General features: G+C 40.3%; 2 long non-coding RNA genes across 4 annotated transcripts in view; one reads left to right on the top strand and one right to left on the bottom strand.

The window, feature by feature from the left end:
- The first annotated feature begins 7,719 nt into the window (after window positions 1-7,719).
- LOC122464934 lies at window positions 7,720-25,831 on the top strand. The gene is made up of 3 exons (XR_006289380.1): window positions 7,720-7,878; window positions 12,231-12,235; window positions 25,818-25,831. It is a non-coding gene; the product is annotated as an uncharacterized LOC122464934 (long non-coding RNA).
- The window catches only part of LOC114019235, a 28,048-nt gene continuing 12,173 nt past the window's right edge, over window positions 10,340-26,214 (bottom strand). For all 3 annotated transcript variants that reach the window (XR_005224579.2, XR_005224580.2, XR_006289379.1), the window contains exons 3-4: window positions 24,826-24,890; window positions 10,340-13,398 (exon numbers count right to left, since the gene is read on the bottom strand). This is a non-coding gene — a long non-coding RNA (uncharacterized LOC114019235). The remainder of the gene's footprint in view (window positions 13,399-24,825; window positions 24,891-26,214) is intronic.

The following is a 26,214-nucleotide window of genomic DNA, read 5'->3' as shown; positions in this document are numbered from 1 at the left end:
TTGAGTTTTTTATTTTAATAGCCTCTCTAATCTCCCTGAGCATTTTACAGTCACTATCACCATCCTGGTCAGGTGATCTATAATATGTCCCTACTTCTATGTTCTTATTATTGAAGCATGGAATTACTAACCATAGAGTTTCTATGGCACAGTTTGGTTCATTTAAGATTTTTACTTCATTTGATTCTACGCTTTCTTTCACATATAATGCCATTCGCCCACCAGCATGACCTGTTCTGTCCTTCTGCTATATTTTGTACCCTGGTATTACGGTGTCCCACTGATTATCCTCATTCCACCAAGTTTCTGTGATGCCTATTATATCAATATCCTCATTTAATATGAGGCATTCTAGTTCACCCATTTTATTATTTAGACTTCTAGCATTGGTATATAAGCACTTTAATAACTGTCACTTTTTAAGCTGTCTGCCATTACATGATGTAATAGAATGGGACTTTTTTTCTTTTGACTGTTTCTCATGAGATCATACCTGTATTTTATCATCTTCCATCCTCTCCTCCTTATTAGGACATAGGGAATCTCCATTTATAGATCCTCTCCTAAGGGATGTCTGAACCATGTGCTCCTCCGCACCTGTCAACTTTCCCCCAGCCTTAAAATTAAAAAGGGCCTAGAGCAGTTTTTAAACTTAAAGAGCCAGCAATCTGGTTCCATTTTGGTTTAGGTGGAGCCCATCCTTCCTGTATAGGCTCCCCCTATCCCAAAAGTTCCCCCTGTTCCTAATAAATCTAAACCCCTCCTCCCTACACTCTTGTCTCATCTACGCATTGAGACCCTGAAGTTCTGCCTGGCTAACTGGCCCTGCGCATGGAACTGGAAGCATTTCAGAGAATGCTACCATGGAGGTCCTGGACTTCAATCTCTTCTTACCTAGCAGCCTAAATTTGGCCTCCAGGACCTCTCTCCTATCCTTCCCTATGTCATTGATACCTACATGTACCACGACCATCAGCTCCTATCCAGCACTACACATAAGTTTATCTAGATGTCTCAAGAGATCCGCGACCTTCGCCCCAGGCAGGCAAGTCACCATGCAGTTCTCCCAGTCATTGCAAACCCAGCTATCTATGTTTCTAATGATCCAATTGCCCATTACTAATACCTGTCTCTTCCTAATAACTGGAGTTCCCCTCCCCTGGAGAGGTATCCTCAGTGTGAGAAGATACCACAACATCATCTGGAAGGAGGGTCCCAACTATGGGATCATTTCCCTCTGCTTCAGTTGGGTGTTCTCTTTCCCTGAGGTTTTCATCCTCCTCAACAGAGGCTGTCAGACTGGGGGTGGAACGGTTCTACTGTGTCCTGCAAAGTCTCATCTATGTACCTCTGTCTCCCTTAGATCCTCCAGCTCAGCCACCCTGGTCTCCAAAGCCCATACATGGTCTCTGAGGGCCAGGAACTCCCTGCAATGAATGCAGACACACGCCAACTGCCCATAGGGCAGGTAATCATACATGCTGCATTGGGTGCAATAAACTAGATAGCCCTCACTCTGTTGCTGGACGTTTGCCTGCAGTCTCTTTTTACTCCTGCAGCTCGTTCTTTTTTTGTTGTTTTGTTTTTATCAGGGGGTGTTTTTTGGCTTATGTCAAGGTTCCTTACCCACTCTGAACTCTAGGACATATGCATTGCTCCCTGGATCAAGAGCCTGAAGCTGTTGGTTTGTTGATCAAAGATAACTAGTAATCATAGCTCAGATATCTGCAACAAAGATGACTTTGAAGAAGGCAGAGTTATGCTAGCCATGCATTGCAAAATTAACAGTGCTGCAAATCATACCGAGACTGGTATATTTACATTCTGCTAATTATGCTTCAATTAACTATTTCTGGAATGCATCATTCCAATTCCCAGGTACACAACTACAACTTCCCACGTACATCAAAAGCTGCTAGGCCCTCTGACTTTAGATGCCTAAAATAAAAGGGAAGATCAAAATCCAGCCAACAACCATTACACTAAAGGATGTTTAATGGTGTAGAAGGGTTGACTCACGGTTGGTGCACCCTCTTGTGGCTGGGTATGGCGTAGCAGCTGTTTCCACTTTAGCGACCCTGCCATCATTTGCTCAGGTCCTGTGGTGGTCTCTCATCTTGGCCCTCTGGCCAGGTCAAGCTTAATCCCACCCTTTGTGGGATAACAGAAAGTCCAACGCAACAAATAAAAATCTAATCTCCTTTTAAAAGGTCTTCAGGCCTCAACTCTGGGCTCTGTGGTCCTTACACTCCTTCTCTCAGGGCTTTCAATTTATCCCCTTCTCAGCTTCTCACCACCATCCTAGCAGCTAGTATAGGGGAATCCAAACCAGCCCTTTACACTGGGTCTAGTACAGAAACTCTAGAACTGACAGCCAAAGTTCACTCCACCAGACTCCTTGCTACATGTCCCTGGACTTCTTCCTACCAAACCTGTCAGCAGGCCTCTCACACAGCCTCTCTAAGTTCACTCCTCTTTCAGGACTAGACTTGCAGGGCTGTCCCTTGGAAACCTCCATTAAATCCCAGAACAACAGTACAATTTAATCCACTTTGCTCTCCGCAAGCCTGACCTTTCATCGCTCCTAAGTTGACTTTACACACTTCCTCAGTTAAACATCTCCAGGTCTCTCTTCTTGGAAGTTCAGGTCCTGCCCTTTTAGCAGGGCTCACCACTGGAGTTTGCTCCACCCTGGTGACTGCTCGGTGTCTCACCTGGCTCTTGCCAGACTTCCCTTCTCACAAGAGGATCCCAGGGCCAACTTTCCCCCTGGACTTCCTCCTAGACCCTCCTGTTTGTTTGATTTTTTTTTTTTAACTCTCCAGTACTCAGAGAGCGACTACAAGTTCTCCACTTTCTCTCTGTTACCATTTTGTAACTAGCACTTCCCTTCTTTGTAGTCCCCCCCCCCAGGTCCTTTCCCAGCTGGACTTCATCTTTAATTAAGCCTGGCCCACCCTCCAGGTGCAGCCAGGTAGCATAATTAGCCTCTCAGGCCCACGTTAACCCTTAAATGCCTGTGTGGGGGGTACACACTCATTCACAAATGGTTAAGGCATGGGGTTAGGAGCCAGAGATCTGGATTCTATTTCCAATTCTGCCACCTCTTGTATGACCCTGGGCTAATCAGTTAGGGTGAAGTTTCAAAAGCATGTAGGCTCTTATGTGACTTCATTCCCGTTGACTTTCAATAGAAATTAGGCACTTAACAGCCTTTGAAAATCTCCCCCACAACCTCTGTGCCTTGATTTCCCCATATTTACCCATATTTCATATTCTGATGGGAAGTAGTGAGCATGATAATACTTACTGACATCACAGGTGAGTTGTGCGAGTTAATTCAGTAATACATGTAAAGCGCTCAGAATGATCCAATGGACTACAGAAGTGCAAAGAATTATAATTATATATACATAGGCAACATACAGTTCCTGTATCATTATGAATTATACAGAAAGAAGACCTCCTTAGCCAGTAACAGGACAGAAAAACTATTGAGGAGCCATCAAATAATACTATTCATTTGGAAAACCCTCTTCATTCATCACTTGCTTGAACCATGACCCCAAATCTCTACAAAGGTCCAGGAAAGATATCTGAGAGCTGGGGCAATTTCAACTCTGACAGACAAACTAAAAGCAAAACAGTCACTGAAAAAGGAACACATACAATAAAAAATAATATGGGCAGTTAGGACTTGACCCTGATATATTTAACTCACTCAAGTAACGTCATTGAAATTCTCATGACTACTTGTGCAAGGACTGAGGCCCAGAGCCTCCAAGATATTTAGGCACCTAACTCCCATTGAAATCAATGGGAGTTAGGCACTTAAATACCCTTGAAGGTCTGGCCCTGAGGCCCCACTTCACCAAAGCATTTAAACACATGCTTTTGAGTTCAGTGGGGCCTACCTACAGGCTTAAAGTTCAGCACAGGTTGCTGTCTTGGAGCTTGATTAGGGGTTGCCAGATCAGGCCCTTAAATTGGTCAAATTAAAACACGTTTTAAAGATTCTTCACGCGTGGATTTATATTGCTCAACTTGAAAAACATCACTGTTAAATCTTAACCGTGCCTAACATCCTTTGCAATTACACTACATCTTAAATCCTGAAATTAAATTAATTACAGGTACTGATTATTATTTTGTATAAAACATATGTTGACACAAGGCATATAATAAGCGGTGGCTAGGTCAGGTAAATGATGAAGCATTTGCCTGACCTAAAGCCATTATTGTAATTAGGATATTACAGGGTCAGTTGTACAATCCAGCATGCACAAAACATTCAGCAGGCTCTGACTCACAGTCCCACCCTTACTTACACTGAGTAATACCTTACCATGCAGGTAGGGTGGTAGAATGTAATCCTCAGTTAGCACAATGGAATTCCCACAATGCAGAGATTGTTATTTCCGGTTACCTTTGTATTATCTAACCAGGAGCGCACGTGGCATGGGATAACTGATCACCCCAAAATCGCAAACTTCAGACTGCTGTTTCAGCAAATGGTAAACCTCATCACTGCATCAAATTAAAAAAACAAAACAAATTCAAGTCTTGCACAAAACTCAACCCCCCAACAGGATCTTAAATGCCAACTGTATATCCCACTTATTGCCCCAAGTCATAAATATAATGTCTTTTGTGAATTACTGATGTTAATTCAGACGAGGAGAGGGTTTCATTTAGATGCTGTTTCCAACAGTTCTAAGTTTTTTAGTCAAATGCTGGATCTTTCCAGTTTTCACTATACAACACAAATATGTTATTTTTATAATATGGTGGGGGAGGGAGGGTCAAACAAAGGAACACATGATGTCATGGACAAACAAATAGTGTGTTAGTTTGTTTCTAATAATGGACACATATTTTGAAAGTTAGGATAACAGGATAAAAAACAAGATAAAAGGAAAAAGATGAAGTTAGTGTTGAATGAATTAATAGCAGGCAGGTGGTTGGGTGGGTGTCATGGCAGATAAACAGTGAGATGAAGCCAAGGTAATTATGATTATAATCTGGCCAGTAATGCTTTCATAGGAGGGTGTACAAACCTCTGTACATTAATACTGAGACATTCTAATCATCTCCTTGCTTGCCCCCAAAACCAAAATACCCGACAGCCAAATTCATTCTTTAGCTTTTCTTTGAACTTCAGACATTCATTTTTAAGGGGGCTATTCCAATGTAATCAGAGTTCAACTTACTTTCCACCCGCCTCTCGGAAACCCTGGAAAAATGAATTGAAAGTAATTTGAGTCTTGCTTGACCTCTGTGTTTTTCTGGATACAATTCACCTCTCTGTCTCTCTCCACTGTGTTATTCACAGGGGTATAAAAAGCTCAGGCAAACAGAAGTCAATGGCAGATGTACCGGCAGCCCTTCTTTCTATTAAATGGATGTAGCCCACAAAAGCAGCCTTAATGAATGAAACCATTTAAAGGCACTTATAATAATCAGGGACAACAACGGTTGCCAAAAACAAACTTTATTAACAAAATACATTTAGAAATGACTTTCCTGAAGGTGACAGAAGAAGGGTCCTGTATACACAGCTATTGAATCAATCAAATGTTTGTTAAATCTTCCTGCAAATTGTAGAGGGTCTGGGTTTGGAGTTTTGGGGTTTCTGGGGGATATAAGTGGGAGAGGAGAGTTTTCTTGGTTGGTCATTGCCCCAGAGACAGGGAGAAATGCTCTATTCTGACTCAAGGCTCTTCTATTACTTAAAGGTATGAACCTGAAAAGCACTGAGTACTCTTAGCTCTCATTGACTTCACTGTCATAGAATAGAATAGAATATCAGGGTTGGAAGGGACCTCAGGAGGTCATCTAGTCCAACCCCCTGCTCAAAGCAGGACCAATCCCCAATTTTTGCCCCAGATCCCTAATTGGCCCCCTTAAGGATTGAACTCACAACCCTGGGTTTAGCAGGCCAATACTCAAACCACTGAGCTATCCCTCCCTCACCCAACTCTCCCAGCCCTTCAACCAGTCGACTTCAAATGGGCTCTGTGGATTCTCAGCATCTTGCAGCATATGTTCACCCTGTCAGAGGATCATCTCCTGTACACCTGAACTTGAGAGACGCTAAGGCCCCAATTCAGCATAGCACTTCAGTGTGTGCTTCATTTTAAGAATGTGCTTAACTCCACCCCTATTCATTAGAGCTCTCAAATTCAATGGGACTTGAAAACATGTCACTTAAGCACATGCTTATGCCTATCCCATTTAACAAAGCACATAAATTATGTATTTGCATAGGTGCTTTGGACAATGAGGGCCTACATGCCCAATTCAGCATAGCACTTAAGCACATGCCTAAGTTCATCCCTATTCAGGAAAGCACTTCAATAGGACTTAAACGCATGCTTAAAGTCAAGTATGTCTTAAGTTCTTTCCTGAATAGAAACGGCATCCCTGAATCATGGTCTAAATTGTTATTTTCTAAAGGAGTTTTGACTGCATGTCAATTGATTTTAAATATTTTTCAAACAAATCTTGTTCCTGGTTTCTAACAGTTCCCAGAAAGTTTAAACATTAGACCTGATCCCTCGCCAATTTTTTAAAACCTCCACCTCTTTATTTGTGTACACACTTCACAGCGCTTTGTTGTGGTAAGGCTGTTCATGAAGTAACCAAGGAGCAGTTTGTATGTGTCCTTCTGTGCTGAAAAGGATCCATTTATTTAGAAAGAGAACCCACCATTACACAGGCTTTGCAATCAAATATAAGAAGTAAGAACAAAATGTGCCTACCAGCTGTGAGGGTGTCCCTTTAACTCCTTAGAACCCTGCAGTGCAGACATGCAGCTGCTATGGCTGTCCGTGTGTTTCGTTAAATTTGTGTACAGGATTATTTGGTTTGGTTTCTGTTAGAAATGGGATCATTATAAAGAAGTTCTATGTTCCTTTTAATTCCAAACTAATGAAACTCAATGGGATTTAGTGGCACACCATCCTGCTGACTAATGGCTGGCATTGACTAATGGCAATTTTTAAATCAAATCTTATTATTAAATCAGCATTTAAAAGGTTTAGAAAATGTGAGGCTACAGCTAGAGGTCATTAGTCATGAGCACCAGAAGTAATCAATACAATGATGGTTGTTGAAATTGTAGAGGACAGGCCAGGTGGTGTCCTGTGATAATGTGTTACCCTTTCACCTCTGATGCCGTGCTTAGATCACATATAACAATGAGTCTGGTGGTTTTATCCAAGCCACTGGTGAATGTCTGAGCATGCAGAAACCATTAAAAGTAATTCCACGTAATGGGCCAAATTCAGTTCTCAGTCACGCTGGTGTAAATTTTCAATTGAGTCATGCCAGTCTTACCCTGGTTCAACTGCAATTTGAATTTGGCTTGATCTGTCCTGAAAAGGATCCTGATTGGAACAGCAAGATGTTATATTGCATTACAGCCATTAAATAAAACTGTTTGCATAATAAAAACACTACCCAGCCAAATCTGTTGTCAGTCACACTGCTGCAAATGTGGAGTAACTCAACTAAAGTTATTCCAGGTTTATATGAATGCAAGTCAGAGCAGAATTTGGCTGTTAGTGTTTTTGTTAAGTGAACAGTTTTATTCAATTGTTAGAATGCAGTTATCATGCTGTCTGTGGTGGCTCATGACCATGAGTGTCTACCTCAGGGCAGCCTGTCAAAAACAGGGCAGACACCCCAAACTTGTGGTTGTTCTAAAATTAGATTTCACTGAGCCAGTAACAAATGTGAATGCCTGGATCACTGTAACAATCTTACCATGGAGTCACAGACAATGCCCTTAGATTCTCTGGGCTGTCTTGCCACCCAGACAAACTGGCCTTAGTGCTAAATGGTCATTCATACAAAAAATCACACTGTATTCAGGTTGTTACTTAAATTTTGATAGTCCTCCTGCAATGGTGGGGGAACCATTCCTGTGCCTGGGTTCACAAATTCAGAGCAAACATTTTCAAAGTTATAAAGCAAAACGTACATATTTCCTAAGAGCATGGAATACAGATATTACAAGTGAGATTAATGTATTCAGCAAGCTATAAGCATTTCAGAGAATCTAAACACTAAATTCACTCTTCTAAGACTAATACCTCTTTTGAGCAAAACAAACATACAGGTGAATTGGTCTGGTCTCCAGCTATGAGTTTGTCAGTTCTGAGCTAATGCCTGCAGCCTGAGCAAGAGTTGACATCTGGCCTGCCAGCGTCATAGCAGTTTTGGAGATTGTCAACAGATGGTGCCATATTTTGTTTCCACAAGAATTAAGTTAAAGGAAGGACCCTCTGGGAGGAAAAAAGTGATAAGAAAACCTCAAAAGGAAAGTGATGATTACAGGGTATAGCGACAATCTGAAAAATCTGCAACTAATAAAGCCTGGAAAGTGAATTGTCTGTCTGAGACATCAGTTAATTCAGTGTGGCTACATTAATTCATACCAGCTGAAGAGCTGGACCTGTGTGTCCTATTAAGAAGTCCTTAAATGAAAATAATACCAAGAGCAAATGTTTACGTTCCAAAATACCTTCTTTTATTTATTGATTTGTAACAAAATTTTTGGCTCATGTGCATCATTTGAGAGCAGATTTAAGGACTACAAGCATCTATTGGAATGGACTGTGCTGGAAGAAGAAAGAAACTAATTATGGACTGCCCCAAAGAAGAAACACACATGTTCTCTTCTCTGACTTGAAAAGATTAAGAAGAACCTGGTAGAAATTGATGTTTTGGGCATTTGAATATTGGGCGGGAGGATATTACTTCTTCCATGAGTAACAATTTAAATATTCACCTAAACACAAATATTTGACAGTATCTATTTAATAAAAATCTCCTGTATGTTGTGTCCAGGTGTTCCTTGCACTAGTAAGAGTTCACCTAAACTCACCTAAATGAAGGAAATTCCACCACACACAAAACCACTGTCACCATGGAATTAAGATTTCTGACACCCATTCTTAAATAACATAAATACTAGACGTATGGACAATTCTGAGCTAAACTTCTTTCACAACTTTAGGAATCATTCCTCTTTCATACAAAATATTTCATTCTATTCACTCACATGAATAAGTATGAATAAGAAATAAAAATTCACATAGCAACCGGAACAATGACCATGTATTCATAATTGTTTCTCAAAACATTATACTTTAAGGTACAAGTAAGACATTTTTCATGTCAGATGTATTGTTAGGATATAATCATAACATGATATTTACACCAGATTAATACCATATGCTGTGTAGGAATTATATTATGTTATAAATGTGTAATGTCTGAAATTTAGGAGCGAGCCAGATTCTGATTTCTGTTTAACTGCTGTAAAGCTAGAACAAGTCCATGGATTTTAGTGAAGTTACTAGATTTACACCAGTGTACCTGAGCTCAGAATCTGACCTTAGTGATCTTTAAATTTCATGAAATAAGTGGAAATAAAAAATATCCATATTTTAAATCTTTACATTTTATGTATATTTGTGAGTGCAACCATTAAACCACCATGACATCCATTGTTAACATTGCTTCTTATCCCAGAAGACGTTGGAGGATCTGTGCAGAGCAGCAGACCCTCTAGGCTTTTCTTTTGGTGTCTCTTGCTTCTGTTTCAATATGGAGCTGTAGGCACCTGTCTCACTTGCATTCTGTCCAGGTAATTTAACAGTGCCAGGGGATGTGGAACTGGGATTTTAGATGTGAGGAGATGTGAAAGTAGGAGAGGATGAAGGGGTGCAGAGAGATGCAGGGAGTGGTTGGAGATGGTAGAAAAAGAAGGATTGGGTGGAGACAAGTTAAGAATCAGGGTCCTGATCCAAAGCCCATTGAAATCAAGGGGAGATAACATCAATGGGCCTTGCACAAGGCCCCAGGAAAATGAAGATGTGGGGAATGATGCAACAGAGCAGACAGGTGGAATCATTAAAATCACTGTCGTTGGTGAAATAAAGCAGACAGCTCACCTGAAATGTTAATTAACCAAATTTATTACAGTACAAAGTTTGAAATGCAGGATTCCTAAAATTAGGCAACTTAGTTGTCATATTTTTGAAACCTTTGCCAACCACCTAAATCTACAAATAGGTGACTCTGAAAATCAGGACACTTACTTAGGTTAGGTTTCAGAGTAGCAGCCGTGTTAGTCTGTATCCGCAAAAAGAAAAGGAGGACTTGTGGCACCTTAGCGACTAACAAATTTATTTGAGCATAAGCATCCGATGAAGTGAGCTGTAGGTCACGAAAGCTTATGCTCAAATAAATTTGTTAGTCTCTTAGTCTTTGGGGGGGAGGGATAGCTCAGTGGTTTGAGCATTGGCCTGCTAAACCCAGGGTTGTGAGTTCAATCCTTGAGGGGGCCATTTATGGATCTTGGCAAAAATTGGGGATTGGCCCTGCTTTGAGCAGGGGGTTGGACTAGATGACCTCCTGAGGTCCCTTCCAACCCTGATATTCTAGGTTCTAGAGAATGCACCAAGCATTTGTACAGTACTCCAAAGTTTTCTCCCATGCTGCAGAAAGATTTCCTTTTTATTTGCCATAAAAATTTAGTGTGCATCCACCTTTATCTATTTAAAAATTATCCTAAGTCACAAATTGGTGACAGATTGCCATTTTGATTAAAAGTATAAGGCTGGGCTGTTGGTTTGACCCTGGTTTATGTATTGAATAGGACATGAAATCTGGTGTGCTAATGTAGCTCCAAAAAAAACAAAAACAAAAAAAACAGTGTTGCAAGGTTGAACATAGATGAAAACTATTAACTCTCTCTTGCACTGTACTGATTAATATGAAAATTAGTGTAATGTGATTACCTGTTCCTCTTAATACCAATGAGAAGGAGCCACGAGAGATTATTTTGCAGAATGATAAAGCTTCCCTATCCAGTCTGTAATGCTAGGGAAAACTGGAAAGTATGGATTTTGATTTGAACAATAATGAAATGGTAAGTGATATAGCTTGCTGTCTTATGACGACTGTATTCATCTGCAGGCTGTAGTGTTAGACCAGAATAAAGGCTCTTGAGGAGATATGCCTGTTATCTAGGCAACAGTTAATACGGTGAAAATGTTATTTAGAAACAGCCCCATGCTGCTATCATGAATATAAGTTTAATTCCTTGAAAATCTCCATAAACTCCCATAAAAATGTAATAAATGCAAAGTAATGTAAAAGAGAAGGTTGTCAGTTATACATAACGTCCAGTCTCAATATTAGTTATGGATTCTTCAAACTTTAAAAACACTTTTTGAAAGAGAACCTATCCCTCTCTATACATTCCAATGTATATTAATTCCCCAGTTTAGAAAATAACTTGGTTGTGATAAAGAGATTGAATTTTTACCTTTCACTTGATTTTGCATTAGCAGGATAGACCTTATCTATTAATTTGCCAGTGAGAAGAGCTTGCCAATAGTGCTTTTTTCCTTCCAAAATGAGAAAGTCTTTTCAATTTTAATTTTAATGTTGGAAAGAGGTATTCCACAAGCAAATGAGAAAATGGAACTGTATGACTGAGGTTTTATCACCAGCTTGCAAAGCTCAAAGCTTCTGTGTATGCAATTGTTAGTATTTTGTATAACAATAATAAATATATACGACTGGACTGAAGGGACCCTGTTACTGACTGGTGAGACTCCAGTCATGCCAGCCTACAGCGTTTGGGGTTTTTTTATTGAGTTTCCACTATAATTTAGGGGAAAGACTTACAAACACTGGACAAAATTTTCTATAATAATTGCCTCACACTAGGCTCCTGGTCTTGAAAATTTTGGTCAGTACGCTTACGGGCTTCTGGGGAGCCAGTCTATTGCCTGACAAAGCAAGGTTTATAATATCTTTATTTACAGAAAGGTCCAACCTAAAATGCCACATTCAAACACCCCCAAACCTCATGGAAATTCAACTCCAGCTTGTAACTTTTCAGCTTATGCCATCTTCATGACTTTTTTGCCAGTTTGCAAAAAAAGGGGTAGAAAAAGTCCTGACTCTCCTTACAGCCCAGCACAGCAAGCTTGGAGCAATGAACATACGCCCTGGTGGCAAGATATCCAAAAGGGCACATGGAGCAGGCAGAATCCTCCTACAACACAGCAGCAAAGCTGGTGAGTGCGCATGGGAAGTATGTTGGTTCACAAGGCCACTACTCTCTCTACACTCCCGAAGATCCACTTCTACATTGATGCCTAAAATAAATGAATGGGCTGGTTCTGGTGTGGTGGGGCCTAACTGAGGCATCGTCTAAATATCTTTATTTTATTCAGCCTGAATTATCAGGGCCTCTCCAATCACCACCTGCCTGCTTTGCTTGTGTGGTGTGCCTGTTTCCCCTACCCTCCATCAGTCTCTTTGTCTTGTCTTGTTAGAGTATCAACTCTTTAAGGCCAGAGGAGGCATATCTAATGTAGGGTATTGTGCATACAGAAATAAATAATAAATATAATGCCTCTCCTGGAACGGGTGTAGGAGTGGGCATACTTCTTGTGTGTGCTGGAGAGCTTCCTCCTTGGGTAGATCAAGTCCACATGGCCTCCAACTGTGCCCGAATGGCATGACTGAGACACATAATTTTAATCACGTTCTCCCTTTCTCATTTAAATCTCTTCATCACTTCTGCAAAGCCCACGATAAGTGAATCATTAATGTTCGCTATGGTCCCACTTCAAGATGGTTCTTATGCATGTGCCTCACTCTAAGTACATGAATAAACCCATTGAAGCTATTTTGCTGATGAGAGGGTTGTGGTGTGACATTTTATCTATTGTTCAAAGTTACTTCAGTTTGTTGTTTGCAAATTGGGGGTTGCTGATGCAACAGCATGGCCAGTGTGGCTGGATGCTACTTCTTACCCTAGGGGTCCTCCTTGTAGTTTGGAGCAGCTTAGCGTGGTCATGAAGCCAGTAGCTGTCACCCCTTTTACTCTGTGAAGTTTGTTCTGAGGTCTTATGGGAAATATAGTTTACTGACTGGGTACCTGTTACATTGCAGGCAACAAATAAGGTAAAGGACGTCATTTTGCGTTGGGAATGTTTGTATGAAAGATGTTGACAAGTTACCAGGTCCATTTATAGCACACTAGAGTTAACTGAGGATTTCTTGAACAGAGAGAATTTCAATGCTTCTGCATCAGGACGATGTGTAATCTCACCCTGTAAAGAGGTCTGCATGGCATGGTCAAGGATTGCTTCTTCTAGGTGGGTGTAGTACTGCTAAAAGTAGAAAAAGGGGTGCAGGCAAATCCGGGCTCTGGCAGTAAGTTCTATGCCAGATGTTTTGATGTTTCTGTGTGCTGTGAATTGTAATTATTATTTATCCATATGATGGTGGCACATAAAATGTGCTGAGGTCTCTACACACATATAGGAAGACACGGTTTCCACTCTGGAGATCTTGCCATCGAACCTGAAAAGAACCAGACAAAGGGTGGGGAATGTGATTCAATATAAAATCTAAGGCCTTTTTATTTTTTTTTAAATAAATAGCTACTATCCCCAGCCACTCTTTAATTTAACTGTCATTAGTTGGTTTGTTGTCACTGAGGTAGAATTTGTATGAGAGGAGAACTCAGTAGCTTTATGGCTGTTTATGGCTTCAGGAAGAGCATTAGCTAACTAGGTAGCAGAGTGGACGCATGTTAATCTGCCCAGTTTAAGGAGTTGCCTTATTTTATATCTATTCCCACTCTGATTTTTCAGTGAGATGTCCCAGCCTCTTGCAGAATGCTGCCACCGATATTCTGCAGTCCTTCCTACAGCTGCATGAATTGAATCTAAAGAGAAGAAGAAGGAATCCCGCAGGATGATCTTCCCACACTGGTGTCCTTCTACTTTAATGGCTCCTTCACTATGTTTGGGGAGCTGGAGGAAGCCTATTTTTGTTCAGCTTTGGTGTACGCACAGTCTTAGCCTGAGTTCAGATTACAGGCAGTTGTTTCATTGACTGTGTCAACATCGTCTGAGTGCATTCTTAAAACCTGTAGCTCTGCACAAGTAGAAGTCTGACTGTAGCTGAATGATAAGGGTGTATCTGCTATAAATACAATAACATCAACCACATAACTGTACAGATTGCTACAAAATAGTGATGAGGCATCATGTTTTGCCAAATAGAGAACCCTCTGAAAAAATGGACTCTAGCTATAGAATTAATCTCTGAACTTTCCAAGTTCAAGTTCCACTCTGCTTTGGCAAAGTGTGAGTTTCTGGCTGCTGTGTGTCTTTTGTTATGTTATTTAGTTTTGTTCTCCCAATAGTCCTGGAAGTAGGACAAGAATTCCTTTCAAACAAGAATCAAAGCACAGGTTTCCAGTTAATAGGTAATACTTTCTTTTAATTATGTTTATTCTGGGGGGAAACCAAGGGTTTAAATTAAGGGGGCAAATGCTATACAAATCCCCCAAAAGTTTTAAGAAAACTAAACATTTTCTTTTAAATTTTTAAAGATTTTTTTGAAAGCCAAGACTTCACCAAGTTCTCCCATCACTGCTGTTTCAAAAAAAAAAAGGCAAAGGACCACTATCTTTAGAGTCAGGGAAAAAGCAAAAATCATTCATTATATGGATATACTATCAGTTCCAGTTCAGTAGAACGATGCTGATTTACACCAGCTGAAGATCTGACCCTGTCCTCTATTTGTTCTAATAGAGGAGTAAATGTATGAAATTCTGGTTTTACAGATGGCCAGATTTGCTGATCTAACAGTCCCTCTTCAAGCCTTAAAAATCTATGAATAGAATGAAAATTATGAGTATGCCTCAAGGGGCAAATATGCCTGTTTATTGCATGGTTTCCTTGTGCCACATTCCACAAGAAAGACAGAGACTTGGCTGTATTTCTCAATACAGTATTTCTTTTCACAGTATTGATAATTATATTACAAACTGTCTTTAGCACATGCAGTTATTACATCTTTTGCATCCCAGTTTACACCAATTTCCCAGATTGTATTAGTAACCACACATTAGATAATCAGCAGGTTGAGGAGAAAGCTGCCAAAAGCAGATCTGTGGTAGGCAACAGTCAAACAATCATAGCGGGAAACTTTATACTACTGGAGATTAGGATACTCATGAAGACTACGCTGAAATACAACTTCTGGGGGGAAATATTGGGCGATTTACTGCCTTCATGTTATTTATGGTCTCTTTGAAAGTGGGATTCAAGATTTAACAATGCCTAATACATGCACGCGTGCGCACACACACACACGCCTTTTGCATGGAACCAACTTGGATACACATTCAATGCTGGTAAAAGGAAACCTGAATTACCCAGAAATTTAAACTCAGTGCTTGGGGATCCTTTCCCCAGCCAATGTGGTGATTTTGGCAACCTATGTAAACCAAGCATATTTATTTGTCTAAGATACGTAGGTGGCCTACAGTATTGCAGGATCTGAGCACTTCACAATCATTTAATGTACTTATCTTCACAACTCCCCTATGAGGTAGAGAAATGCTAATACCCCCATTTCACAGATAGGGCACTGAGGCACAGAGAAGCTGAGTGGCTTACCCAAGGTGACCCAAGAAGTCTATGGCGGAGCAGGGAATAGAACCCTGAGGTCCCAAGCTAGGGACCCAACCACGGATTCCTTCTCTTTCCTATACTACAAATGGCTGAGCCTAATGCCTTTTTCTTACAGTACATCATCCTCATGCCAGTAAACTGCCAAATAATGCACCATATGTGTAAACATTTCCCAGTTAGGCTGGAGGCTACTCTGTTCAGTCACCTCCACTCTCCTCACAGAAATAAACATACACTGCACCTTTGCCAACATCATGAAACCATGGGTGAGGGCAGGCAGCAAATTAGACAGGAGTCCAGCATTAGACGTGGAAGCAAAATTAACCGAGGAATGTTGGGCTGCAAATGCAGAGGCATAGTTTCGCTGATGTCTTGTCCGTCCCAACTTAACTGTTTTTATTCACTCCTGCTATTTCTCACCATATGTTAAGACTGCAAGCAAATTGAAATAGGAACTGTCCTTCTGGGTATGAGCATGATGTCTAGCACCATAGGGCCCTGATCCACTATCTGGGCCTACAGTACAAAATAAACAAAAACAATACAGAATGACTGCTCTTGTGTGGTGTCTGTGTCGTATTAATTCCTGAGCACCTCATTAATGTAAAGATATTGAAAAACTGGAGGGAGTTCATAGAGGTGCATAGAGTTGGAGGGACTGACTTGAAGAAAATTCAGGGCTTGACATGATTCCAGCTGACTTCAATGGGAGCTGAATCAGATCCTAAAATAGGTAAGTGTGCATAGCTAAGCGATAGAATAATTAAGGGCAGTCCACAAACACTTGAGGGGTAAAAACAGCAAGGATAAGTCATGAGCATATATCTAATGGCGTGACATTATGAAAAGAAAAATGGAGGCTAAATATCAGTAAAGAAATCCCTGACAGTCACATCTATCAGATTGTGGAATAATCTCATAAGGAAAGCACCATTGTTAGGGACTGGATAAAGCAATAGAAATTGAAAGGATGCTCTAGGGAGGACTCTTGTCCCGTATTATCCTCTAATAGTTGTTTTCCATCATTAGTTTCTATGATTCTACAACAAACATAGAATCATGGATTATGGGTCCAAATGTTAGCTTCCCACTAACTTCAATAGGAGTTCAGCCCTTATTAAGAGTTTAGAATAAACAGTTTAATGGAGAATGAATGAACAAATTAAAATGCTCTCTTCTTCACTGGGTGTTGCATTACCTGGATTAGACTATGTATGCTCACAGGGGCCTCTGCTTATTTCTGATGTGTCACGAAGAAAAAGAAAAAGCATAGTTAGTTCCAATCCATGGGCCTGACCCTGAGCCCACAGAAACCTATGGGCCTTTTGCCATGGCCTTCAATGGGAGCAGAATCAGACCCCCTGGGGGAAGATCTCCAATGCCGTTTGTGAGATGGATTAATATGTTCATTCTCCCAAGGTCATATAGTAACACTGAATGATAGTTTCCCTCTACAAATTTCAAATTTACCATTTAATTATTTGACTTTGGCAGTTGGCACATAACCATTTTTTATAAAACCGAAATGTCAGCCTTGAAGGGAAAAAAATCATATGATAAATTTAATCTAAGTGCCAACCAAAGCACAAATGTTCCCTGTGGACCTGTTACAACACTGGAGGTTCACAATTGATTGCTTGGGAATGAGCAAACTAATGCAGCAAAATATTTACTAGCTACGTATGTGTAGATTAATATATATAGTATGCTCACCAGATATTTACACCTGTATCTGTAAACTACCGAAATCTTGAAGCATGTTAAATTAATTAATTTAATTAAGTTAAATAAACAGAAATACCGGTTTCTGTTTTCCTAAATAAGCTTTTTCACAGACTGAGAATGTTCATTTATGATTTCACAAATTTTTTTTTTACAAATGTGAGAGACCACAAAAGTTGTTCTCCCTACTTACTACACATACATGTTGTGCACATTATATATAGTCTACTGGATAGTCTTCAGCAACTAACTTCAGGTACCATCTGTACATAGTCTTGGCACTATTCATCTGCAATTAGTAAGTGCCTTATGTTTAGCCCCCTGCAACTTGATGCCTTAAATTCTGGAGGAGGCAAGTTTAGCAGAAGGGAATATTGAGGTGGGTAGCAGGCTTTCTAATAAACAAAATCCACCCCTGCTGGTCCATATTTAAATCATTGGGATTTAGAAAGATTTTGTTCTAACTACTAAAGGTCATTTACTAAAAAGCTGTTTTAATGGCATTGCAACTAGAGAGGAAGGGCTGAATGCTTAAAAGGAGTTGGGTTCTGAACTTCCACTGATTTCATTGGAAGTTAGTAGCCTAAATTGAAGTTAGGAGCCTAATTCCTTTTGAGCATTCAACCTGAAATTATTATTAATGATTTTTAAATGCAATGGGTCAGATCTTGCACTGGTGTAAATCACCATTGAATTCATTAAAATGTAAGGACTTAGGAAATAATGAAGTCAATGGGGCTATGTCAATTCCCACCAGGTGATGATGTGATCCAGTGCACCCAGCAATGTATGCACCACCTCTGGCACATCCTCCCATGTAAATGGTTTTGGCAATGGCATCTCTAGCCTCTCTTGGAGGGTGGGGGTGCAAGTCTTATTGTCCCTTCCTTCCCTCCTCCCGCCCAACCCCAATCCCCAGAAGGGGGTAAGAGAAACTCCATGCACTGAAATGTGCAGGTACCACCTTCCCTGTATGGCTATAGCCCACTCCGAGAAGAATGGAGCCCTATGTTTGTAATCAATGGTATTAAATGAATTGTATTTCATTTACATTCCTGTAATTCTTTGTATTAATATTTGTCTTTGCTTATCTTTATACATGAAATACAATATTAAAAAATTTAGCAAAGTACTAATAAATCCTCCACGCATAAAAATGCATTCCTTACACCTTTGTGTATTGCTATTGTACTGTATGTATGAGAAGCAACATTCCAGAGACAGAGCCATAGCAATGAGGAAAGTCAATAATACACATCACTTTCTTTATAACACTGCGATAGGCAAAGAAACACTTTCATCAACATCACTTAGTGGACAAATCACTTCGAAAACACACAAGCGCTTTTCACTATGACACTAAGATGGGAAGACAGCAAGTAGTTCTTGACAACATTGTACACTTCTATGGTTTGTTTCCTCATAGCAATATTTCCAAGAATGACATTTTAATGCTAAGCAAATGGTGCTTTACATTGTTCCCAGAAACACCCATCAGCGGAGGTAGCACTGGTGGAAATGACTCGTGGTTCTGAAAATGTAAGCATTTCCTCCCGGACATTGGTCAAATTCTTCTAAATGGTGTGAAATTCTCTGAAACTTGCTAGCATACGGGTACATTTGTGTGTGTGTATAAAGACAATGAGTGGGTGGGGAAAATGTGTTGACAGAGAGAAAAACCCCAACCACCTCTTTTTCTGTACAGGGGGAAAGTTTATTATTTGTGTCAGTACAAGAAGCTTTTGAAACAAATAAACAAAAAACATTATGAGAATGAGTGACTGGCCCTCCCTGTCATTTCCCACTATGGATAGTTGAACATTGGCCATGTATCATTCATCTTCATGCAAAAAGGGAGAACGTTGTTACTGGTGAGTTGCACAGTCAGGAAAAAATAAGTAAATATCAGTATAACACAGTGAGTCAATAAGATACAACAAGTGAAATTTAACTGCTTGTGTAAATGGTATCAGGGCAATTAAGAAGAAAGTAACCAAACTGTAAACTATTGGTCTTTTATTATCATTTCATGTAAGTATGTTTTCCCATTACCACATATATGTATAAATCCAATATACTTGTCTGTACCAATTCAGTTCCCAAAGTGGGAACAGAAGGATCCTGGCATTGTGATACCATAACAAGTATCCGAATTTGGCCCATCGTAATTAAGTGTCTTGGTTAAAAGACAGGCAAAATAGGGCAGGAATAAAGACATTTAACCAGGTGGTCTGTTTGTCATGGGGGAGGTTATGCCAATAACTCCTTTCTTGTGGGCAATGCAGAAAGTCTTTAGGAGGGATTTCAATGAAGAGTGGGAGTTGCCATGGCAGATTAGGATGGCCAGGACTCCATGCCTGCAGAGACAGTGTCACACGGAAAACATACAAACACAAGAGATGATAGGTCTCCATTTCCTAACAAAAAGTCTCGGAGATTCAACTAAACATGATAACCTCAGCTACCATTTTTCTTAGTGCTGTTTATTTCCAGAAGCCAAAATGTACTGTAACCCCACGCCCACAGTGAATTTGAACCAAGCACAGAAATTATCTACAACTAGCAGCATTGCTATTTCTCTTGCTTCTGCTCCACCTCAGTCCCCACATTGCCATCTTCTCTGGTTTCAAAGAAAGTTAAATACACTCATTAGCTGTTAACAGTGTCATGTGGGGGGAAGTTCATACTCTCTTCTTTTCTGAGTGAAGTGTTTGAACACAGAGGAGTCTTAACATCTGGAACCCATTTGTTATCGATCATTATTATTTCATTTCTAAAATGCCATACGTGTACATGGCATTGTACAATAGGCAAGCTGTTCCAGCAAGTTGGAGGCCCCTGCCACAAGGAGAAATCGAGGTGGACAGATGTACATCAGTCTTTGAATCTGCATTTTAAATATGCAGGGAATATATCCTTCTAGTTCAACAGTGTTTGTTATACAATACACTGACTCCACCTTCATTGTCCAACAAATGCACAAATAGCCACCCCGATCATTCTTGTATTCGAAGTGCCAGAGATTTGGTTCTGTCAATCACTGACATTGTAGAACCTACTTCCTTTGGATCTGCTAAATTCACCTTCTGAAGCACTGCTACTGGTCCTGCTCTTCATACCTTTCCAGGCCTCTGAGGCACAACTCAGAGCAGAGATCACTGTCACCAACTCAAGAGGGAGCATGAAATGGAATGAGATATGGGAGCATATAATGAGAGACAGAAGTGTGCGCACATCTCAACACCTACACCTTGCTCTTTTCAATCTGCAACAGAAACACTAGGATCTTATTTTCTTGTTTCATTCTTTTTTGCTTACTGACCCTCTTTTTTTCTTTTCTTTTAAGTTGGATATTCTCTCACTCTCCCATGTTTTGCAGACCTCCTAAGTGACCCCCAAAGAGGCAGGTAAACTTGTTTGTTATATAAAACACTGATGTATTTTTAATTAAAACACCTTGGGCTTGTCTACACAGTGGGATAATACACACTACCGGGTGTGTGATTTCTAAAGCACACTAATATGCTGTGCATAATTAGTCCATATAGACCCTGCTGGTGTGCTTTAATGTAAATCACTCTAGGGAACCTTTAGTGCTCACCAGGAGAGCCCAGTTAATGGCCCAGTTAATGCGCAGCCCTTTAATGAGCTTTAAAAATCACACCTCCATGTGGACAAGCCCATATACTACCCAGTAGAATTTTAGTTTGCTTGGTTTCTTTGACTATTTGTCCAACACCAGCACAGCAGAGCTGCCCCAGAGCCATGGACGCTGGAAGCCCGGGCTCCCCAACAACCTGCCGAACAGGTTTCCATTCGAACCCTCCCTGTGATTTGATGAAAAGTCCATCCAACCCAGCCTGTTTTCACAAGACATTTCAGGTTCAACAAATGGGCATTTTCTAATGAAACTCTGTTTTGTTGAAATATTTCTGACCATCTCTAGTTGCAGATGAAATATTCTAACATACTAACAAGAGTGCTGTTCCTGTTGTGTAACTAATGTAGCATTTTGGTTTGGAGAAATTAACATCGGATTGGGAGTCAGGAGGTCCTGAATTCTAATCCAGGCTCTGCCAGTAGCATGATGTAGTCTTGAGCAACTCACTTCATCTCAGCCACAGTTTGAAAATCTATAAATTTGAGGTAATAATACTTACAGCCTTGCCTGGCAGACAGGGCAGTTGAGAGAATTAATTAGCAACATAGGACTGGAAGGGAACTCCTGAGTTATAGAGCCCAGTTCCCTGTTATCACAGTCAACCCTGTTATATAAACCTGTTCATGAATTTATCAATGAGTTAATGACCATAAAGTGCTTTGAGCACATAAAACACAATGCTTGGTAAATCCATGTATCAAGAAATATAATTTATTTAGTTATTGGAAAAGTCCCTAAGTGTCTTTTTGAAACAACTGTAAGACACCACTTATAAGGAGTGACACATAACGAAGCAGTAGTTAAAACTGAAAATGATACTCATGCTTCTGGACAGAACATTTGCATGTTTGGAAAATGTTCCCATTTCTTTCCAGGATTGGCGTAAGAAGCTGTCAGAGGGCTAAAATATCATTTTTTATTTTAGACGGATTTCCTTTTTCAGGCAAAGCCAACAGAGGTCCATCAGCAGTATTCAAGATCTTGTGCATATCGGGATTTGGGCTAGAAAACGACAAGCAGAGATTTGCTCTTTGGGCCAGCATCATGGAGAAACAAAGAATGTTCATTATAACCATAAAGGAAAGAATTAATAGATTCACCAAAGTTAAGGCCATTATGATTATCTAGTCTGACCTTCTGCCCAAGCCACAGAGTTTCAGCAAGTGGTTCCTACATTAAGCCCCCCTTAGTTGAGCCAGAATATGTCTTTTAGAAAGATATGCTTTAAAGATTTCAAGTGACTGAGTATCCACCACATCCCTAGGTAAGCTGTTTAAGTGGTAACTTACCCTTTCCGTTAAAAAAAAATTGCATCTTATTTCTGGTCTGAATTTGTCTAGCTTCAGCTCACAGTTACTGGATATTGTTATGCCTTTGTCTGCTAAACTAAAGATTCCTTTACTATTGGAAATCTTCTCACTATGTAGGTACTAAAAAGACTGTGATTAAATCACCTCTTAACCTTTTCTTGGATAAGCTAAATAGATTGAGATTCTTTCAATGTAAGGCAAGCTTTCCAGACTTGGATTCATTCTTGCAGCTCTTTTCTGAACCCTGTCCAATTTGTCAACATCCTTTTAAAGTGCGGGCATGAAAATTGGACACAGGGCTTCCAGCGTCTGCAGCTCCTGGGCAGCCCGCCAAGCAGACTGCCTGTGGGCTGGAGACGGCAGGGCTTCCAGGGTCTGCAGCTCCAGAGCAGCCAGCCAGGTGGACTGCCTTGGAACTGGGAACCCCAGGCTTTCCCTTTCACAGAGAACTTCAAAATGTTTTGTTTTCCTTTCTAACTTAAATGAAACCAAATTTTGAAATATTAAAATCCTCCATGAAAGGGAATTACCTTTCTCCACACAGCTCTATTCATTATGCTATCATCCTTTAATTCTTTATTGAATGCATCCTGTGTATTTCCAAGATTTGGAAATATCCCATTAAACCTTAAAGATTGTTTTGCTAAATCAAGTAGAAAACGATGTCTTAAAACTGTCCTTAGCTCACAAACAGCCATTGTCAATTTTTTTATAGGCATTATGGCAGAGAGCACTGCCTATCATGCTCACCAAAATGGTCTAATTGTTTCCTTGTACTCCCTTGTCTGTCTGTCTCCATCTGTTGTCTTGTGTCTTATACTTAGATTGTAAGCTCTTTGGGGCAAGAACTATCTTTTTGTTCTGTGTCTGTACAGCACCTAGCACAATGGGGTCCTGGTCCATGACTAGGGCTCCTAGGTGCTACAGTAATAAAAATAGTAACATCTATGTTACTATAAAATCGCAGCAGACTGGTACCTGATCAGCTGGTTGAGAATTGCTACTTACTGTATAATTATTAATAACCGTCTAGCAGGTTTAATCCAAGGAATTCTAAGTGCTTTAAAAACATTAATTATGCCCCAAAACACCTCCAGGAGGTAGATACCATATGAGCATCATGCCAATTTACAGAAACATATTCTCAAGCACAGAAAGGCTAAGACCTGTCCAAGGATACACAGCGAGAAATGGCAGAATCAGGAATGGGGCCCGGAAGTCTTGTCCTCCTGTGCCCGACTTGCTGCCAGTGGATAAAACCAATATGTGCTCAAGGACAGGAGAAATAAATGACTGTTTAATAATGTTTATCTTCCTACTGCCTTTTGCAGGAGTCTACAAACTACCATTCAGGGCTGATTCATTGCTGCCTTGCCCTGGTGTAGTCATTTCCTCCTGTGCAAAGTGGGCATAAAATGCTACCAAATGAGAATGGTAACATGTCACCCCAATGCAAAGTGAGTGTAAGTGAAGTCATATAACGCAGGACAACAGTGAACCGGATCCTGAGAATTCTAAAATCTTATCATTCTTCTCTCTTTTACTGCTCCTCGCCACAGGGACATATTAGAGTGATCATCATGTCAGCAAAGGAACAAGGAAGTACTGATACTACTTCAGTTGGCCGAACGGGGACAGAGACACTAGAGAGAGTCACAAGATGCTTCCTCCCCTATCTCAATCCCCCTTCCCTCCTAACTCCCCAATGTGCACTTCTAGCTGAGGATCAAGGGAGCAAGTTTGTGTCTCAAACCCAAATCCCATGAGGCAGCATTACCCTTCCATTGCTGGGCTGGCCAATTTCTCTGCACACTGATCCAAAATGACCCAGTATATACCGTATTTAAATGCCTAAATTAGGATTTAGGCACCTGCTTTAGAGAACATGGGCCTTTGTGACTTGCCCCAGGGCATCAAACATGCAGGGAGCAAAACCAGGAGTCTCGCAAGCCCAACAAAAATTCAACTCCAAGAGACGACTCTAATTTCAGACTCATTCTCTAAAACCTGTTATGCCTCATGCCTTAAGCAGAGCAAAACAAAGAAAGGGGAAGAAAAACTTCCATTGCCTTTGTTTTTAATGCATTTCTGTTTATCATTTCACTATATCACTTCATGTGGCAGCTACAGAGCTTCATAGGCAGGCTGAATATTAACCATTCCACTGTACTCCACTCAGTCACTCCTGGCACAGGTTAATCCCTGTATCATAGGCTGCCACCCGTTTGCTAAGCAGCTTAAAAGGACATATTATAACTTTGACAATGACCTGCTAATGGTTTTACATTTCTCAGAAGTATTATGAGCTATCTTTGTCACTTTTATCTACTAATGAGATCAATAAATTTAGGAAGCAGACATAGATGGAGCAAACTGCAATGCCACAGCCAAGGACGTGGTGTGTATGACTGCTAAACTATAAATAATAATGTAGAAACTATAATCAGACCTTGACTTCTTCACACAGAAACTGATCTGCAGGTCCCCTGGCATAACAAAATCTCCCCATACGTTAGGAAAATAGCTTAACCCAGGGTTTCTTCTTTTTGGCATGGTATGATCTACCTCCTAATGAAAAGCTTCACACAAGGAAATAGGTTTTACTCACGATTTTTTTCTTTCACGTGGATATAACAGTTTTCGACATTTTATCCTTCTCTGCCAATTTTGGTGCTAAAACATGAAATAAATGTGTAGGTCAGAATCTTTGAGTAACCACAGAGTGTATCTTTATACTCGTTGTTATAGATATACAGTTAACTCAGCATAAATCCTTCCAAATGATTAAAGAAAGCCACCTGTCTATTTCAGCTGTTTTTTATAATATATCTCAAACAATGTGAGGGGACGGTGGTCTTCTGCAGAGCTGAAGAAACTAGAAACAGAGTGGAACTGAGCTACCTGCTTCCCACCTCTACCCCCAAAATGCACTTCTCGATATGGCACTGAGCCTTTGTCCAGTACCACAATACACTTCTGAGTATGTTGTATTTGTGCCAGTTGATCAGTGCTTTTCATAGCATAGTAGCATTTTTAGATATGCTGCTTTGCCACACTAGGGAAAACATATATAACAGCAGGGCTGGATCTACCAAACAGGTCCAGTACAGATGGTCTCCTAAGACAGCAACGCACTGGGCACATGCTTGCATGGGCAAATGCAGGGCTCGGAGAGGAGCACATTTACCAAAATACCTTCTCTTGCCATATTCCAAGGTAGTTGAGCTTTGCCCTCTTCATTTCCTCTGCAGATACCTAATCTCAAACAGATCTTAAAAAGTGTACATTTGGGAGGAGTATATTCAGAAAGGCTGACACCAAAACTCTCTCATTGCTTCCGCATTTTTGGATCCACATAATGGGCTGTAAGTGCAAAACTGAGTAGTTGCATCGTGCTCAAAATTAAATCCAGGGTGCAAAACTGAGAAGGTTGTTGATTTGCACCCCCCGATTGGGTAGTTAGGGATGCAACTCTTCAGATTTGCACCCTGGATTTACTATTGAGCACAAAAATGAGAGAGCAAATTGTGAAAATGAAAGGGAGGCCTTCCTTCTGAAGATGTACCCCTTTGAGTATGCAAACATCAGGCATAATATTAGCAGTACCAAGAAACAAAACAAGTAAATATAAACTATTTATCTAGACCCTTAAATGGCACACATCACTGTAGTGCCTAAGCATCTATCACAGGATCGGAGTATAAAAGACAGGAAAAGAAATATTATAATGCAGCATTTGGCTATGTACGTACTTATACATGGCAGGGACTGCCATGCTGGATCAGATCTAATTCAGTATATATTTTGTAACATTGCAGACCTCTTGATCTCAATGATACCTTGTGGCAATGGGTTCCACATTCCACCTGTGCATTGTGTGAAAAATAAATTCCCTTTCTCAGTTTTGACTTTGACCATTACTCAGATCAAACTCTTACATTTCAAACATTCCATAGATGTATGCCATTTAGAAAGAAAGGAACCAAATGTGTTGATG

This window comes from Chelonia mydas, chromosome 3, assembly GCF_015237465.2.
Source record: "Chelonia mydas isolate rCheMyd1 chromosome 3, rCheMyd1.pri.v2, whole genome shotgun sequence".
Classification (NCBI taxonomy): domain Eukaryota; kingdom Metazoa; phylum Chordata; order Testudines; family Cheloniidae; genus Chelonia; species Chelonia mydas.
The sequence above is the reverse complement of the archived record's forward strand: the minus strand, read 5'-3'. Positions and strand labels throughout refer to the sequence as shown.